Consider the following 20,288-nt stretch of genomic DNA (forward strand, 5'->3'; position numbering starts at 1 on the left):
CAGGCTCATAGCGGAAGAGCCTGATGTGGGGCTCGATCCCAGATCGCCGGGATCACGCCCTGAGCTGAAGGCAGACGCCCAACCGCTGTGCCACCCTGGCGCCCCTGCCCCATCATTTTTGATGTAAATATTTTAGGTACATTATTTTTAAGAGGAGAGGGGTTTGTTAAAATTTCATCAAATTTCTCAAAACCTTCATGTTGAAAACTGATTTGTGGGGGTTGGGGCAGAGATTAACTAGGAAGGAACGTGAAGGAACTTTCTGCAGTAAGGGTCATGTTTTATATTTTGATAGGGGTTTGTGTTACACAGGTGTCTGCATTTGTCAAAACTCAGTGCATGTACATTTAAGATTTGTGCATTTCGTCATGTATAAGTTTTACTTCAAAGGGAAACACTGTAAATCTAGAACTCCAGTTAACGATATGCATGCTGAAGTATTTAGACGTGTACTGCAGTTTACTTTGAAGAGCTTCAAAAAGATGTACTGAGGAGTGGGTAATAGTATGTGATAAGGCAAGTATAGAAGTGTGTTAATGATGAGATCTAGATGGTGGGTAAATGGGTGCTTATTGTAAAAGTTTTAAAACTTTGGTTAATGTTTGAAAATGTTAGTAATGTTGGAAAAAGTCATTGTTGAGAGAATTTAATATCGTCCATCAGCCAACTGCTGCATTTTGGAATATCCCAGTTATTCTGGCTAATAAAGCTAACATTATTATCCAACTCATTAATGTTTTATTTAAGCAACATTTTAAATGTTGTATTTAAGAAATATCACCTGGCCCTGTGTCATCTCTGGATTAAAAAAAAAATCTTTATGGAAATGATGCCTTTCTTCCATTATACACACGTTGATAGAGAACACTAGTTTTGAGGTGGGAAGAAGCAACATTTTATCATCCACAATAGTGACCTATATTTTTCTATAATCACTGCTACATTAATCATACATTAATTTTATCTGTTTAAGATATTTCTGTGATTTTTCTCCTATGAGATATGAAAAAATTCAAAGGAGGTGACAGTATAGGATTCTGTGTTTTTGCTTCGTCTTGTCATGTTTGTATTTTGTTTATCTTGTTTAGAAGAGGGAAGAGAATCCTTTCTAGAAATCAGATGTCAAATAATAAGGATTTTAGATGTAAAACATATTACACTGCATTGTCTCTCAGTGACACCTCAATGCAACAGTCTCAGTGTATAGTTCATGTGGAGATTATACGTGGAGTAATACGTAAAATTTTGGTGTCAAATGTCAGTTCAGTATCTTGGAAGATGTCAAACTGGATTCTTGAAGGATGAATAGGAATTCACTAAACATGAGAAAGAGGGAAGGAGGATGGCCAGTTTCATTTCTGTATCTTCCATAGGACCTAGCAGAGTAAACACTAGATGAATATTTAGTCCAAATTGCAAAAGTTCAAAGATCAAGTTCCTAAACATATTGGAAGTGAACCAACTGATTAAAAATAAACTGTCATTTTACTTAGTGATCAAAGTTCAGTGTAAGGAATTCTGAGACAATGAGCAACTTGGGTTTTTTTCCAAGATGTGTGACCCACCTTGGAGAAATGAGATCCTCTACCAGGAAACCAAATATTGTGGTTTGCTTGATTTCCTTAAAATAAATATTCCAGACTTAATTTATCCAAATAAATCAAAATGGTATCCCTGGGAGACTTAGGTGTTACAGTTCTCAGCATACTTTTGGAATCCCTTTCTTGGGGTGGTATTCAAAGCCTACACCACTTTCTTTTGAATATCTTCAGAGAAAATAGATTTGATTTCTGAAGTAAGAAATTCATGCAGGGGCCAGCCGAATTGAGTAGGACTGGTGTTGGAAAGGGGTGCAGCTGTAACTTGATCCTGATTTTCTTGATATAAATTTGTTCTTCAAATTACCAAAGAAGAATTTCAAAAATATGTTTAGCATCATCAGAATACATGCATAACCTCCTGCAGTGATTACTTTGAAAGGTGAAACTTAGAAGAAAAAAAACTACAGTCACACTTAGAAGCCGGGGAAGCATAAGCACCCCTCCACACTGGGGCAGCGCGGGCTCGGAGGGAAACAATGGGAACTACACCTACAACTGCGAATCGGCTTCTGAGGCAGTTCGCGGGTGCTTCCACGCCTTCCTCGGGGCCTGATTCTACAAAAGCAGTTCTGGAAATGTGGCTGCTTAACATTTTTGCTTTGTGGAAAAGCGCGGAGGGGAGGTGGCCTGAGCCCTGAGGGAACTTTAGAAACGCCCCAAAATTTAGCAAGAAAGAAAAAGCAATCATTCACCCCTGGGCCCCGGTATTCACCCAGATGCAGTTGCTGCAGAAGAGCCCCACGCGATGGTCCACACGTGATGAAAGAGAAACGTAGAAAGTGGAAGCAGTCTGAATCTTGTGTGCTCAACTGAGCCCTGAGTAGTGGTGAGAGTGTATTGTGCAGGGAGGCTTGAGAGCAAGGTGAGGTATAGGACGAGTCACGGCCAGCACATTGAAAATAAATAGGGTGTGAGAGATGGTGTGGGTGGGAGAGGCGGAATTTGTATTAGTGGGTAGTAAGTTGGGTAACAAAAGAATAGGAGGTAATCAGGGCCTTGAGCCTTTGCGAATTCTCCCCTGCTGTCTACGACATTCCTTTGTTATGAAATTACATTTTTCAGAGTCTAATTGCCTTATGCTTGGGCATTCTGACTTTTGGTTTATCTACATTTATTCTTCTCCTTTAGTAACTGTTTCCCATCTGATTCCTGAGACATAGCAATTTACTTAGTGCCTCATGTTTAAGTGACATCTTATCACCTTCTGTTTTCCAGACAAATATTATGATGTCCTCGATACCTTGAAACACCACCACCACCTCCTGTTCACCACCACACCCCTTCTTGTAACCAAAAATTTGCAAAAGGCATTCTCATGCTCAATTTTTTTTCTTCGCAGTTTCAGCATTTAAAGTCAGTCATTTGAAAACACCACAATTTTAGTGGATAGACTCCCAAATAATTTGCCCTAATTCTGTCACCATTTACTAAGGAATTCTCCTCCTCCTCATTCTTTCCCTCTTTCTTTAAGGATATTGTTCCTTGCACGGGAGCTGGCAGACATTAAGTGCTCCATAAATATATCATGAATGGGTAAATGAATTGTCGCTTGATAACACAAATCTTTATGAGGTAGTTTAACCACCATGCTTTCTAGAGGCATGGAGACAGCTCACTTTGTGAAGTCCCTTTAGTTGGTAGGCCTTGAACATTTAAAGACATGCTGTCAGAAAACTTTGAGTGAGGGGCGCCTGGGTGGCACAGCGGTTAAGCGTCTGCCTTCGGCTCAGGGCGTGATCCCGGCGTTATGGGATCGAGCCCCACATCAGGCTCCTCCGCTATGAGCTTGCTTCTTCCTCTCCCACTCCCCCTGCTTGTGTTCCCTCTCTCGCTGGCTGTCTCTGTCTCTGTCAAATAAATAAATAAAATCTAAAAAAAAAAAAAGAAAACTTTGAGTGAAAAAAGCAATACTGTAGTCTACTGTCAGCATCTTGTGAGGTGAGTTGGATAAGAAGGATGGTATGTGTAAATAAATGTGTGTGTGTGTGTGTGTGTATCCCACCATATAAACACAAATAAATCTAACCATCCCTCACATGGTATTTGACAGAAATTCTTTTATAATCACTACTCAATACACGGCTCTAAAGCATCCACATTTCATGAAGAATCTTATGCCTTTTGATTCATAAGTGTAATTGCAACTCATGGACAAGATGCAGTCATGGACTGTTCAGAGCTAGAAGGAGGGTGATCTATTGTAGAGGGCCTCAAGTTATAGGTAAGGAGATTCAGGCCCAGAAAAGTTCCATGGGCTCCCGGATCCACACAGGAGGCTGATGGCAAAGGAGAAACCAGACTTCCACGTTTCCTGCCTGCTCTCCAACCATGTCTGAACAGCATTCTTCCTTATGGAGGATTGTCACAGCGCTGAGAGTAGTCTGTCTTGGGAAAAGCTCCAAGGAGCAAAAACATAATAGACTATTTTCACGCAAGAGGGCTTAGTGACTTAATGGGATGGGAAAAATAAATAAAAAGATGTAAAAAAACAATTGTCGGATATCTTCTTTCTTTTAAATTGCCATGAGCGGAGCAGGATCTGTGAAGACTACACATTTCTAAACAGTTAGGTGGTGTTTTGTTTTGTTTTTTAGATTAACTAATTTGGTATGCATTGGAGTTAACTAAGGGTTCCCTTTTAATATTAAATACTCTTGGGAAATGTCCCACCTTAAGTCTGTTTCAGTCACTAGCTCACACAAGGAACAAGAACATGCATTTAATAAACATTGGAATTTGAAATATAACTTACTTGAAAAATAAGTTTTAAAAAGTATATTCAACAAGAAGAAAAAAAAGCGATTGACTTCACAATTATGGGTTTCAAAGAATGACCTTTCCTTAAAAACCTATTCCTATTTTTACATGTAATTACTTTTTTTTATAAGTTCTGCTATAGGTAAACAGTATTGTTTTCATTTCTATTGCTGTAATAAAATATTATAGCTGACCAGTTGGTGGAGCAATTACATTTCCATAGCTCTTAATGGCTATTTTGCTTAGGTACTAGTCACTTAATTAGAATCAAGAAAGAGACTATTAATATTCTAAGGACTAACCAAACTGATCACAAACTTTCGGGAGAAATGACAGACAAAATCACTTTAACAACATCCGGCCCATTGAAGAAAACCTGTAATTAAATTAAAGTGGTAATTCCACTCATGACAGCTGGAGAGTCCCCTCTTAACTCACCTCCAAGAGGTAGGCCCCCTCCCTGCAAAGTCACAGTTACAGGTAGCTATGAGTAAGGAATGCAAAAAGGTCAGCCTTGTGCTTCAACCGCCGGAAGCATGAGGTTAATGCAATTATAATTTTTAATGGCAAACCAGATACCCTTTTACAAGACCATCCAGTACAGGTTTCAATGTCATTATTAGCCTCTTTGTTTTAAGCAGCTGTCCTAGAGAGACTGCCTCTGGGAAAGCAATTTGCTCAATCCAGATTTCCTTCAAGAGAATGGTTAGCTGAATGTTTACCAATGTAGGGTTTAAGTCTCCCCAAATCATTGTAGCTACTTAGAGTACTTGAAACCTTCATTCACTTGTGATATAGTCAAATTAAAAATGTAAGAATCAGTATAGTTATGATTATGTGAACAATATAGATTTTTTGAATAAACAAAACACTATAAGGAACTATAAAATGATTGTACTTACATAGGGAGACCGTGATTTTTTTTTCATATTTTCTTTGATTATCAGATTTTCTAAAATAAATGTTTATTAGTTTACCTCAAAAGAAAACTATCTTAAGGTATTATTCAAAAGGTAGGAAATTAGTGCCAGTGAACTTGAAGGAATGATGATGTGTATAGATGTATATGAACAAATAGTACTATTTTTTTTTAAGATTTTATTTATTTATTTGACAGAGACAGCCAGCGAGAGAGGGAACACAAGCAGGGGGAGTGGGAGAGGAAGAAGCAGGCTCTTAGTGGAGGAGCCTGATGTGGGGCTCGATCCCATAACGCTGGGATCACGCCCTGAGCCAAAGGCAGACACTTAACGACTGTGCCACCCAGGCGCCCCAATTAGTACTATCTTAAAGCTATCTAAATGCATCCTTGTCACAGTGACTAGGCAATACACAGGCTGGGTACATCCTCTTAGCTGAAATCAAGGACTGAATTGCACACGTTGATCAAGTTATGTTGCCTAGCAAGCTGAAGAAAGAAGACAACTGATTGGCATAGGTTAGGGTTGGATTGAATGTTTTATTTTCTAAAATCCAAGTTTCTTGCAGACATGTGTCAGATCCAGTTTCAAAACAAATATTTATTAAGTACCTACAATATGCCAAGCATTGTTCTAGATAGTAAAGTTAAAGCAGTAAATAAAATAGAGATCCTTGCTCTCTTGGAGCTCATATTTTAGACTGGGGGAGACTAAGAATAAACACAAACAAAACTAGTTTTTTTTTTTAAGTGTTTATTAGAGAGAGAAAGCATGTGTACACACAAATGGGGGGAGGGTCAGAGGGGGAGGGAGGGAGATGGAGACTCCCCGCTGAGCAGGGATCTCGATGTGGGGCTCAATCCCAGGACCCTGGGATCATGATTTGAGCCAAAGGAAGACGCTTAACTGACTGAGTCACCCAGGTGCCCCCAAACTGTAGTATTTTAGCTGGTGATAAGAACAACAAAGAAAAATAAAGAAGGGGAATAAAGAGTGTCTGAAATGGGAAGAGGGAGGTCACTTTATAAAATGATGGCCAGGGAAATGTCACTGATAAGGTGGTATTAAGCTAAGACCAGTAATAGCCATGATGATATCTGGGGCAAGAGTTCTAGGTAGAGGAACCAGCAAGTTCAAGGATGCCTAGTGTATCCCTGGCCAGGAGGCAGGTTTGACTGGAGCAGAGTGTGAAGAGGAGGGATTTCGGAAATGAGGTTGGCGGTGTAATAAGGTACTATACCATATACCACTTAGACTTTGTAGACCATTCAAAGAATTTGGGCTTTTACTGAGAAGGATGAAAGACTGTTGAAGGGTTTGGGACAGAGGAGTAACTTGATATGATTTTTAATGTATACCTCTGGCAGCTTTAATGAGAATAGACTTTGGAAGGAGAAAGCAATGGTAGAGGCAGGGAGATCAGTTAGAAGGCTATTGAAATAGTCAAGACAAAAAATACTGGTGGTTTGGACCATGGAAATAGCAAATGGAGGTAGTGCAAAATGACAGGATTCTGATATCCTGAAGATAGAGCCAACATGATCGCTAACAGATTAAATATGATACAAGAGAAAGAAAGGCGTCAAGGACAACTTCAGATTTTTGGTCTGAGTAGCTGAAAGAACAGAGTTGACATTCACTGCAGTGGGGAAGACTGTGAGAACAAGTATGGCTGCGGGTGAGGATTTGGTTTTTTTGTTTTGTTTTGTTTTTAAAGATTTTTATTTATTTATTTGACAGAGAGAGACAGCCAGTGAGAGAGGGAACACAAGCAGGGGGAGTGGGAGAGGAAGAAGCAGGCTCTTAGCGGAGGAGCCTGATGTGGGGCTCGATCCCAGAACACTGGGATCACGCCCTGAGCCGAAGGCAGATGCTTAACGACTGCTCTACCCAGGCGCCCCAGGATTTGGTTTTGAACATATGTTAAATGTGAGTTACCTATTAGATATCTAGATAGACATATCAAATAGACAACTGGATATCAAGTGTCAAGTTGAGGGGATATCTAGGCTGGAGATATAAATTGAGAAGCTGTCAGAAGGTAGATGGTATTAGAAGTCGTAAAATTGGATACCACTAACAAAGTGAGTGTGGGTAAAGTGGAAGTCCAAGGACTGAGCCCTCCCACCCTTGGGTATTTAGAGGTTGTAGAGATGAAAAAAATAATTGTCAAAGAGACAAAGGAATGGACAGTGAAGTAGAAGAAAAAAACACAATAATGAGCAACAACAACAACAGCAAAAGCAGGAGAATGTGAATAAAGCACAAGCTAGAGGTTAATTGGTTCCAGACACTTAAGGAAATCTTTATCCAGTCATTAGCTGACCACTAAACAACTGAACAGAGACTTCAGTGGCTACACATAACAAAGAATTCAGACTTTACAAAATTAGTTTGGGGAAATCAGTAAAAAATGTTATATAAATGAACCAAAGATGGCCTCTGTACATAGGCCCCTAGGTTGTTTATTTCTTCCCTGGAGGCTGAGATTTGTGAACTCAAAAGCCCACTGTCACCACAGTCAAGTTTATACATATCCATTTATTTTAGAAATGGCCCAGACAAGCAAAATTTTAAGCCATTTAGAACCTGCCTGTTTCACATTCGCTGCAAAACCTCACTGGACAGTTGTTACCCATTGGTAAGAGAGCCTTGCGGTTCTAAGACTCCAAGTTACTACAGCCCTGGAGCTCTCTGACTCAGAGACTCCTCATTGTGTTGCTGAGCAGAGTTATCTAGACCTGTACCATCCTTTTTGAATAGTTAACATGAAAATTAACTAACAAAATGTGAATTAAAAATCGATCAAAAATAAGTAAAAATGTGCCATGAAAGGACTAACAATAAACATCTGACCCATTTATAGAATTAAGTTTAAATGATCAATAAAAATTTGATCCTTGAAATGAATACAGCATCTAAAGCATATTTTGAAAAGGACTATCATGCGTGGGGAGGGAGTGGTGGAGGTGTAGGGGGTTGGGTGTACAGCTTACAATAAATCAAAACAAAACTAAAAAACATTTTTTGAAAGAAAAATATTGTAAAAAATAATTTTTAACGTAAAGCCAGGCCTAAAATCACAAAAAAAATATTAAAAGCTAAAGTGTGTTTTGTGCTGTGTGTCAGATACCAGATTCTAATTGCATGTTGCTTTAAAGACATGTATGTGAAACAAAATAGGGACCCATAAGAGGATGGATTCACATACAAATATCAAAATAGAAATGCTGAAAAAAGAAATCCTGACTAAAATGTCAACAAATCGGCTACGATTTACTTTGAGAATATAAGAATGGTCTAACATTAGGCAGTGGATCAGTGCTGTTTGTTACATGAACAAGTAAAAGGAAGAAAATAATATGATTGTTTCAAAAGGAATCTAACAAAACTATTCAACATAAGGAAATTATTAGAACTCTGGGAATTAAAGATTTTGTACCTAATATGATGAAGAATGTCTCTATCAGACTAAGTCATGATAAAAATTCTAGAGGTATTTAAAAAAAATTCTAGAGTTATTTTTATAAAAGATAGGGAACAAAAACAATGCTAACTATTAACACTTATTTATCATTTTTGATGGTTTTAAATATGTCCACAAATTCTTTGAAACTCATCTTGAAAGCACATTCCCCAGCTCAGTCAAACCTTCAGATGACTTGTAATCCTAGCTGACATCTCGACAGCAATTTCATGAAACACTTGGGTCAGAACTACCTAAAATCTGCTCGTGGATTCCTGACCCTCAAAAACTGAGATAATAAATGTTTATTGTTTTAAGGTGCTAAGTTTTGGGGGTAATTTGTTACACAGCAATGTTGAACTAATATACCTTTCTTTAGACCGTTCTAGTCAATATCAAATCAATTATGTTATTTGTGAAATGAGCTACGACTGTGGGCATGGAGAAGACAAAAACAATGATTTTTTGAAGATTATATGAATTGAATTGATGAGTGAAAAATTTTTAAGAAGCCAAAAACTAGAGGAAAATATAAGTGAATATTTCAGTGATCTTGAAATTGGTAAAATAAACAAAAAGCATTAAAAAATAAAGAAGCGGGGCGCCTGGGTGGCTCAGTCATTAAGAGTCTGTCTTCGGCTCGGAGTGTGATCCTGGCGTTCTGGGATCGAGCCCCACGTCGGGCTCTTCTGCTGGGAGCCTGCTTCTTCCTCTCCCACTCCCCCTGCTTGTGTTCCCTCTCTCGCTGGCTGTCTCTCTCTCTGTCGAATGAATAAATAAAATCTTTTTTAAAAAAATAAAAATAAATAAAAAAGCAATAGTAAAAATCATCATAAAGATATCTAACATTTATTAAGCACATACTTGATACTAGACATTATGCCAAGGACTACAATTCTATAACTCATCGTGGCAACAGTCCCACAAAGATGAGGAAATTGAGGTTTAAAGAAGTTATTTTGCTCAAGTCTATAGCTAATTTATTGGGTTTAGGCCTGGCTAAATGCAAAGTGTCTGCTCACAAGCATTTTTAGAGTTCAAAACTCTAAAAAAATTTGAAGTACTGTTGGAAAATTATGGAAAAAGAGTTTCAACACATGTGACAAAGGGTGAGTGTTTAAAATATACAAGGATGTACAAAAATGTTCATCACAATATTATTTGTAAGTGAAACAGAAAAACCCTAACTATCCAACAGTAGAGAAGTGGTGAAATGAACTATGCAAATTCATAAAACTGATTTTTTTTCAATTATTGAACAATTATATTTTAAAATCCATTAAGAAAATGAAGCCACAGACCAGAAGAAAATACATGTTTAATAAAACATATGTCAGACAAAGTACATGTCAGACAAAGGACTGGTATTCAGGATATATAATGAAATCCTAAACTCAACAGTAAAAAGGGAAAACACCCAATGAAAAATAGGGAAAAGTTTTTAGAAGACATGTTAGAAAAATAACAATATGAATAACAGATAAGCACATGAGAAAATGCTCATCATCATTAGTGATCAGGGCAAGGCAAATTAAAATTAAAAGCATAATAAAATACCACTGTATACCCACCAGTATGTCTATAGTCAAAAACATTACAACATAAAATGTTGACAAGGTTGTAGACAAGTTGGAACTCTCATACATTGCTATTGGAAATGTAAAATGGTACAACCAGTTTAGATAAAGTTTCTCAGTTTCTTAAAAACTAAACATATACTCACCCTAGATCCAGAAATTCCACTCTTAAATATTTACTCATGTGAAAGAAAAGCTTACATTCACAAAATAACTTGTCTAAGAATGTTTATAGCAGATTGATTCATAATGGTCAAAAACTGGGCTCAGCCCAGGTGTCCAATCGGAAAATGAATAAATTGGTATGTTCATACAATGAAATAGTAACTAGCAGTAAAAAGGAACAAACCGGTGCTTGTTTGTTTGTGTATAACACAGCAAAATGGATATCTCAAAAAAAAAAAGAAAGAAAAGAAAAGAAAAAAGGAAAGAAACACCCACACTGAAAGACATAAGCCTCACACAGAAGAGTGCATACTGTGTGACCCCAACCATACGAATTTCAGACTGGGGAATGATATGAAATTCACGACTTGGCAAAACTAGGGATTGGTGATGCAAGCAGGGATTAATTGGACAATAAGGGAGCTTTTTGGGGTAAGGATAATGTTCTATATCTTGACATGGGCTTGGGTTACACAGGTGTGCATTTGCCAAAACTTAGTGCATATATGCTTACTGTGTATTTCGCTGTATGTAAATTTTACATAGAAAGAAAAGCATTAATATTGGACTATAGTTAAAAATAGGAATGCTGAAGTATTCAGAAGGAAGTGTAGTGATGTCTGCAATGTCTGCAATGCATCAAAAAGATAAGGGTTAATGAATGAGGTGAATAGATGACTAAACATGTGATAACACAAACATAGTAAAGTGTTAATGTAGAATTTCAGTGGTGGGTTTATGTCCATTCACCATAAATTTCTTTCAACTTTTCCATAGGTTGAAAATTTTTATAATATGTTGAAAAAAATTATGTTTTCAGAGAAATTCAAACACCTTACCAAAATTTTTTAAAGCAGAGTGGAATGTCGCATATGTAATATGATATAGTTTAGAGAGTGTGTGAAAGACAGCACTAAAATAAAAGCAAAGTGGTTATCTTGAGGTTTCATGATAATGGGTAATTTTTAATTTTTTATATTTTCTTTACATTTTCTGACCTTTCTACAATAAGTGTGAATAACTATTATTGTCTGAAAAAAATTTTTTTCACCTAACACTCTTAAAAACCGTTTCAAGGAGGCAGATTGTAATTTAAAGTCCAGAGGTATACTTTCCGATAGAACTGTATATAGATGGAACGGACCTCTGTGATGGTAGGAAGGTTTCCCATTCCCCAAGGACTACTGTCCAAGCTGGAAGAACCCAGGTAGAAATGTTTTAGAGAGGGTTTAGCAAGGTATGGGGGATTTTAAGGTAGCCTCAGATTCTGAGAACTATACATGAAACAAAGTGCTATAGAAATGAAAAGACCTCTTGAGCTTTCCTAACCTATCCCAAACTCAGTACTACTTCATGCAAATAAAAATGCTAGTCTAAGACTTCCTGTACCAGCATTCATACAACCTGATTCGATATATAACTGGAAAGGCAGATCAGAGTTATTTTTAACATCTTAGCTGTGCTGTAGGTATGGTAGAGTCAGAACAATGCTTCATATTGCAGAGTGTTTTAGAGTGAGCGGAGCAATTCACTGTAACATTATCTCATCTAAGTCTGTGACAGTCTGAGACATGTAAGGGGAGAATATGGTTTGCAATCCTGAAGGCAACAAGATTGTTCAGGGACACATGAGCACCGACTCTGTTTCTTTCTCTCAGATGGGAATGGTCCTTGTTGGTACTGCATTTGGTTCGGGAATTAAGAAATCCCGGTGTTTATAAACATTTTCTTAAAGAGATGCACAAAGTTCATTCAAGTATGCTTTTCTGGCTTAGTAGTATAATAAAAGTTTGGTTTTTTTCCTTAGCCCTTTTCGCAGTCTGTCTGGAAGGAATGCTAGTGTTAGCTAAATGCCCCATGAGTAACCCCGGGATAAAGGAAACGGTGAACAGAGGGTATACTGCCTTTGCTCCTGCTCTGTGTGAGAGCCTCTGGCAGGTGTGTGTTTTGGTGTGTAGGGGCTTTTCCTGCCAATTAGTGATGCACGTTGATGTTATTTTCTCTGTTTTTCTGTCTTTATTATTTTTTTGTAGACAAGGAAACTGAAGTTCAGAGAGATTAGGTAGAAGAACCAGGACTGGAGGTATGGCACCAGTGCTATTGGTGGAACACAGGTGAGAACACATTTTTCCAAGCACTACTCAAAGGACTTCCCAGCCAAACTTATAAAATCCTTCAGGTTGCCAGCAGATACAAGAAACAAACCAAGAGGGCACCTGGGTGGCTCAGTCGTTAAGCGTCTGCCTTCGGCTCAGGTCCTGATCCCAGGGTCCTGGGATCGAGCCCCACATTGGGCTCCCTGGTCTGCAAGAAGTCTCCTCCTCCCTCTCCCACTCCCCCTGCTTGTGTTCCTTCTCTCACTGTCTCTATCTCTCTTTCTCTCAAATAAATAAAATCTTAAAAAAAAAAAAAAAAGGAAGGGAAGAAAAAAGAAACAAACCAAGAATACTAATTCACACTTGAATTAAAGTTTTAAAAATGTCTGAATGCTGTAAATGCTGCCTTGAGCATTCTAAAACCTTTTTCCTATGAGGGCAAGACCATATGCATCCAAGATGATACATTAGGTGTTCTCTTTTTCCCAAATGATAGCAGAGAACTTGAAGAAAGAGCTTTGGCTTTTGTACTTTTGGTTGATGCTCCATTTAAACTGGGACTTCTTTTGTCTGAGACATTCTGGCTGCCTGCCCTATTTATAAAGAGAGGGCAATTGCATCAAACATCGGCCAAGGAACAGAGTTTGGGGTGAGTGTGCAAATATAGTACCACAAATTGAATAACAATACAATAAATAGTATAACATTTTTGGAAAGCTCCTAATGAAAAACCAATGGGATGGAGGCAACAACTTATTTCAGTAGTCCAAAATCTTTACTTTGGAAAGAGATTCTATTCCAAAGCTTGGAAAACCTTCAACAAAATCTTTTAAAGCCAATACCAGCATAGATGCTTTTTCTAATTCATGCCTTCAAAGTTTCAAATAAACAGTCCAGAACAGAGTACTTCTTTGTTTGATTAAATTCTATTAAGTGGAGTAAATCCTGACTTTACTGAGCCAAGGACCCCTCCTGCTGCAGCCCTTGAACTAAGGGCCCCAGCCGACTGCCTGTTCTTCAGTCAACACCAGTTGGTGTTTTAGCTGCTTCTTCAGCTTTACAGGTTGCCACAGCCTTATCTAAGGACTTCAAAGAAAAAACTCCAGGGAACAATGTCATCCCCATTTTTCCAAATATTGAAACCTATCAGGTCACAAAAAAATCTGCCTTTCCAGGCTATCTCCAAAACGCTGTGTGCAACCCATGGCCAACTTCAGGTAAAGCCTAGCTAACTGCTGAGGGCAGAGTTGACTGGGGCGAAGACTGCCCTCTCCAGAATTTCAGGGCCCTAAGCAAGACTGCCTGCCTCTTTGCATTCGCTTCCCCTAAATACTTCTCCAACTCCAAGGTTGCCTGAAATCATGCAATCATTCAATCAAACTGATCATTCAATCAGTTTACTTCTTGAACTTGCCTTCTGTTAAAATACAATACCACTGGCGGAGTTAATAGCAGCTTGCAACTTAGTGTGCATATGTTTATCAGATTCCCTTAGGAAGAAAGTTGTGATGGAGCAGAACAATACTTGTGCCCCTCCAGGCAAGCAGGAAAGCAATGAGGAGGAGGAGAGCTTTCCCGGAGGGGAAGCTGGGAATATGGACACCTTTGGATTACACCATTTTCTCCAGCCGCCCTTGGTGTTAAATGTTAAAATGCTCTCCATCTCTGTCATGAAATCCTACCTACTTATCTGATAAACTATTCCAACCAAAAACCACATCAAATTTGTATGTGCCCAGTATCTATCCTGACCAAATAAAGGAAATGAATCACTTTGCAAAGCACACAGAGACCAGCCAAAGCAATCTGCAAATTGTGTAACTCTGTCCCAGCTCTCAGCTCTATGTATTCAGCAAGGACTTTAAGAGAACCTCATTCTTGTTCTCCCTCTCAAATGCACACGCCCAGATTTTTTTGGTAGATTTGCAACCTTCAGTTTGGGGAACAAGGAGGAAATAGTAACTCCATTTGTTTTGTGCTTTTTCCTAGTGTTTTGTCCTCATATTGAGATACATTGGAGTAGACTTTTAACTAGGAAAATGTAGAGGGTAAGAGAGTATCTCCTTTCCTTGTACACACACGGAGGCTCATAAGAACCATACGACAAAGAGCTGGTGGCTCTTTGTAACTCTGTTTTTAGCGTGCAATGAAAAACCTGAGGGACAGGAGATGGAACTGATTTTCCGGAGTCATTCAGCCAAGCTATTGGCAAAGCTTGGAACTAGGCTCTGGTTTCAGATATTCTGTTTTATTGTTGTTTACTGAGTTGTACCAACTGTGGAGACTTACTCTACTTCCTGTTTCTGAAGCTGTTTTAAAAGCAGCCAAAGTAAGCAGGTATATTATCTTTGCTAAGAGATGGTGTGATGTTCTCTCAAACTATACTTATCACTGAATTCAAGTACAGGATCTTTATAAAGTCTCTGTGCCATTATTAAACTTTTAACTTCAAAAGCATACGAGGTAGACATGATAGTATACTGTAAATGGAATTTAAAGGCAAATTCAATTTTCGTCTTAGAGCTGTCATGAACTTCAATTCTGCTGGCCATATTTCATTTGTCACAGGATCTGAAATGAGTACATATTGTGTGCAATTGTGTAATGTAGTTGTCCTAAACTTTAATACATTTACTTTTGAGTACCGTTTACAGATTGTTTCTCTAACACGCACAACCTGAGTTATTAAAGTTTAAAAGTGCAGAAGGCCCTTATGAAGACCCTGTTTATAGCTCAAGTACAGAGCACAGGAATTCTGGCTAAATTACCTCTTTTTGCTGACAGCCCATTTTCCTTTAGGCTACAATATCAAGAGAACTGCGTGTTCCTTTTCAATGAAAAGGAGAAATTCTTAAACTCTAGTGAATGGTGCTAAAAGGCATGGCTTCATTTTTAAAGTGCTTCCTGCTTAGAATACACACATAATGTCAAGATCTAACATAGGGAGACTAGGTATTGACAAAAGGCGCTGAAGAAAAGTAGAAGCAATAAATCAGATGATTAGAAGTCTGCCATTCAGCAGCTACCATTTTAGATTCTAGCATTTCTTCAAGGCCTGTGCAAGCACATATCGTGTTTCCTGAACATTCTTAGTTCACAAGGATACAGTTCTTCTCTGAATTCCTAAAGCATCTTTAAAGTGATCCTGAACTCAGGATCATCTAGCCAATTCATGGAAGAGTTGGCCTAGAACCCAGGACTGCTCTCTTTCTGCCAGACCCTTAGTCCTGATTTTCAAGGAAATTAAAGAGTAACATTTTTGTGGCTCCTTAAAAGTATTGTGGGTCCTGAAAAGTATTGTGGGCCCAAGGCACTGTGCCTACTCTGCTCACTGGATACATCGGTAGAAACTATAAAATCTAGTGGAATGGGACCCCTGCCAGCCAGGGGAGAGCTCAGAAGCATCGATCTGAGGGCTCAGTCTAAACCCCTCCCATGAAGTTCTAATTTATAGAGAGAAATACAAACTGTGCCCTTAAGGACTCCAGCTCTATCTCCTCCAGTGGCCCTCAGCACCTGTGAACCAAACTAGTGTCTCCCACTTTTAGGTATCATGTCTGACTGGGCTCCTGAATAGATTTACTTCATTTTATTTTATTTTAGAGAGGAAGGGGGTGGAGAGGAAGAGGGCGAGGGAGAGAAAGAATCTTAAGCAGGCTCCACACCCAGCTCGGGGCTCGATCTCACAGTCCTGAAATCGTATCCTGAGCCTAAATCAAGATTGGATGCTTAATTGAGCACTGAGGCGCCCTTAGACTTTCTTTAAATTAGAATTTTATAATTTTTATTGTTTTGTTAAAAAATCTGTTTGGTAAGAGAAATCATTGATGGACTTCATACTGGAATTTCTCATTGATAAAGATGACTCTAGGCATACAACGTGTATCGCATGCTTATATAATTTGTGATCTATCACTGCTAGAGCAGTACTATATTATACTTTTGATCTCAGATTCTTTCTGGCAGCTTCACATATGAAAGACAATTTGGTTCTCATTAAATATAATCTACTTGGACCATAACCTACTGTCCCTTCTCACTCTGTATAATTTGGATATTTACTTTGAAGAATGGAAACCTGAGGCCGCTCTTTTTTCTTCTCTGTAGAAAATTTTGTCTTTCTTGATGTGAAGGAGTGTAAGGAGAAGAGTATTTTGGATATCATCCATGAAGGATGAATCAAAGTAGTGGCTTTTTTTTTTTTTTTTTTTTTTTAGCCGCGATACACTTAGATGAGCTCTCCTACCACCCTGCAGCACTGCTGACAGTGCCTACAGTGAAACCCCCAGACATCTCTCCCTGCAGAGGGTTCTCTTCCTCCCACTTTCCCTGCTGTGCCCCAGCCTTGACTGCTTATTGGTACGGAGTGCCCTTGCCAGGACTCTGCCTACTACTGCCCATGCGAATTTCCAACACCTTCAACTTTGTTTCTTTCTTATAGGTTTCTGGCAAAGGCGTTTTGTAAATGTGAATAGTTGAGGAAATATGAGGTCAGTGGGGAACAATATTTTGGCTTCCTCCAAATGCATTCCAGTTTCAGGGAAATGGATACTCTTACACTGTTAGCAGGAGTGCAAGTTATTACAATGGTTTTGGAAAACCATTTGAAAATGCACATTAAAAGCTTTAGAAATGTAAATGCTTAAAGTGTACATGTGTCATGATGAGCACTGAGTAATGTATAGACTTGTTGAATCACTATATTGTATTGTACACCTGAAACTAATATAACACTGTATGTTAGCAAAACTGGAATTAAAAAAAAACAACTTAACTTAAAAAAAATGTAGGGATGCCGGGGTGGCTCCGTTGGTTAAGCATCTGCCTTCAGCTCAGGTCATGATCCCCGGGTCCTGGGATTGAGCCCCACACTGGATATGAAGCTGGAGACTCCAGCTCAGCATGGAGTCTGCTTCTCCCTCTGCCTGCTGCTCCCCCTGCTTGTGCGCGCTCTCTCTCTCTCTGACAAATAAATGAAATCTTTTTAGGAAAATATTAATGTTTTTTTGGACCCAGTAATTCTACTTTTAGGAATATACCTTAAGAAAATTATCTTGGACATGCACAAGTAATTTTGTTTTGCGTTAGTGACTTTTTGTAACAAAAGTTGAGAATAGTCTACATGACTAACAGAGATACTGATTAAATGCTAATATTCGTAGATAGTGAAGTATTATAAAGCCATTAAGATAATGTAATGAGCACTGGGTGTTATATGCAACTGATGAATCACTGAACTCTACCTATGAAACTAATAATACACTCTATGTTAATTAATTGAATTTAAATAAAATTTTAAAAAATACCAATTTAGAACCTAATCCTTAAAAAATAATGCAATAGATAAATATTTAAGTAACTATAAAATGTTAATTATACAGTAGAAAAAGACATCAGATCTGCAAGTACAGCATGATGTAAAATTTGTTTAAATTTGAAAAGGATATATTTGTTTTTGTACCAAGAGAAATATATATTTTTTATGTATATAATCAAATGCCAAATGCTGTTTTTTAATACCTAAGATTTTTAGATGATAAAATAAATTTTGGTATCAGCATACAGTGAAACTCTATACAGTCAAATGTATATCCATGCAAATAGATGTTTATTAGCATGGAAATATCTTCAACATATATTAAAGGAGAAAATACAGTTGCATGGATTGTAATGATTTCATTTTGTGAAATAATGTGTGCACATATTTATGCATGGTTTAAATACCTGTATTTCACAGAGGGAAGCTAGAAATATATACTTCTGATTTTAACAATTTAAGAAAGGTATATATAGGAAACTATTAGTAGTTATTATCTCTCAGTATGAGATGATGGGTGATTTTCTCTTTCCTTTGTGTATTTCTGGACTTTATGTATTTTCTACAGTATACACTAATTATTTTTGTGTTATCAGAGACATAAAAATGATTTATTTTTAAATGTAGTATCTGGGGCACCTGGGTAGCGCAGTCGTCAAGCATCTGCCTTCGGCTCAGTGCGTGATCCCAGCGTTCTGGGATCGAGCCCCACATCAGGCTCCTCCGCTATGAGCCTGCTTCTTCCTCTCCCACTCCCCCTGCTGTGTTCCCTCTCTCACTGGCTGTCTCTCTCTCTGTCAAATAAATAAATAAAATCTTTAAAAAATAAAAAAAATAAAATGTAGTATCTGCATAGTAGTGGAGAGCTGACCAGTTATATCTGTCCTGACCCAAAGAGGAAATATAGCTATGGTGAGGCCATGTTCCTCCCTACTATTTTCTGTGTGGTATTTCAGGTAGGAATATTTTCAGCTACAAGTCACAGAAAATCTAACAGTTACAGACTGTAACAACATTTGTGTACCCATTACGTCTGGAGGTAGGCAATTTCAGGATTGGCCTGGCAGTTCAACTATTACCAACTTTCTGTCTTTCTGTTCTGTGATCCGTAGAATATTGGTTTTTTATCTACGTGCATGTCCCCACGTGGTCTTCAGACAGCCACTCTCTCACTTTTCCAGTTGAGGCACAAGGAAGGAGGAGGAGGCTGCATTGGCATGTCTGCAGAGCAAGTGTGTCTGGGGCAGGGGAGAAGGGGCTTGGGAGTAGTGTTGTATAAGCCGGTCAGAAATGTTGCCCATGGGTGAGAAGGGGCTGTTCAGTTTGTTGAGACGTATCGTAGGCTGACTAAATTTATCTCGTTAGAGCTTTCTCAGTTTTATACTTAGTAAAAAAATTCGCTAAGGTGCCAGCAGTGAGTTGTTCGTTTTTTAGTTAGCATAAGTTTTCCTTTCATTGTGTTTAGGGGAGTCAGGAGTATGCCATGCAGGAGACAAATGAAATTTAGTTGAGTTTTCAAACATTCACCACACTCATCTCACATAAGCATGTGAGATAAGTATGTATGGTTAATAAATATGAAACTATTCTGCAAATTTTACATATGATGACATTGAGAGCTGGAGAGACTAAATGATAAAGAAGACAAATGGTCGTAAGTCAGGACATTTTTACGATGCTGAAGGATAATTAACTATGAGCTAGACACAGCACAGTGGGTCCTTAGTACTTGTTGCAGATCAGACATGATACATATATTGCGTTTGAGTCCACTATATAGTCTAATGGTAAAAGAGCATTTTTTAAAACTTTTTTTAAAGATTTTATTTATTTGAGAGAGAGAGAGCGAGAGAGGGCATGAGCTGGGGGAAGGGGGGCAGAGGGAGAGGCAGACTCACTGCTGAGCAGGGAGCCCGACAGAGGACTCCATCTCAGGACCCTAGGATCATGACCTGAGCTGAAGGCAGACACTTAACCGACTGAGCCACCCAGGTGCCCCAAAAGAACATTTTAGAAATAAAAGACACACTGTCCAGAACAATTTTGGGGATCCAAGGATTTCTTTCATTTCATTGTAGCCATAACCACCTCAACCCCCACCTTTCTCTGGTGTGTCAGTGTTGCCTTGAGTTGAGCAGTTTTCCCGTATTCTCCTGTTTGTAAAATGGGCATTACTTTATATAGCACCTGCCTTGCTAATGTTATTTGAATTAAGTTGGCATTAATATTAGTTCTTCTAATGGTGTATTTAGTGCACAGTGGTTACTCCAACAGAACAAAACAGAACAAAGCAAAGAAAAAACCCTGAGAAAAGGTTGAAATTCCCTCTAATAGGTAGCTGGTGATGTTACTAGCTAAATGGTTATGAGTCATTTTAGTATTTTCCCAA

At 38.3% G+C, this 20,288-nt stretch overlaps 1 long non-coding RNA gene across 1 annotated transcript in view; it reads left to right on the top strand.

Moving 5' to 3' along the window:
* Positions 1-20,288, top strand: part of LOC148107120 (uncharacterized) — a 76,280-nt gene that overhangs the window by 18,057 nt on the left and 37,935 nt on the right. Inside the window, exon 2 of the long non-coding RNA XR_015723090.1 lies at positions 12,520-12,600. This is a non-coding gene — a long non-coding RNA (uncharacterized LOC148107120). The remainder of the gene's footprint in view (positions 1-12,519; positions 12,601-20,288) is intronic.

The sequence above is a fragment of the Ursus americanus genome, chromosome 35, assembly GCF_024610735.1.
Source record: "Ursus americanus isolate L20-20 chromosome 35, mUrsAme1.1.p, whole genome shotgun sequence".
In the NCBI taxonomy this organism is placed as follows: Eukaryota; Metazoa; Chordata; class Mammalia; order Carnivora; family Ursidae; genus Ursus; species Ursus americanus.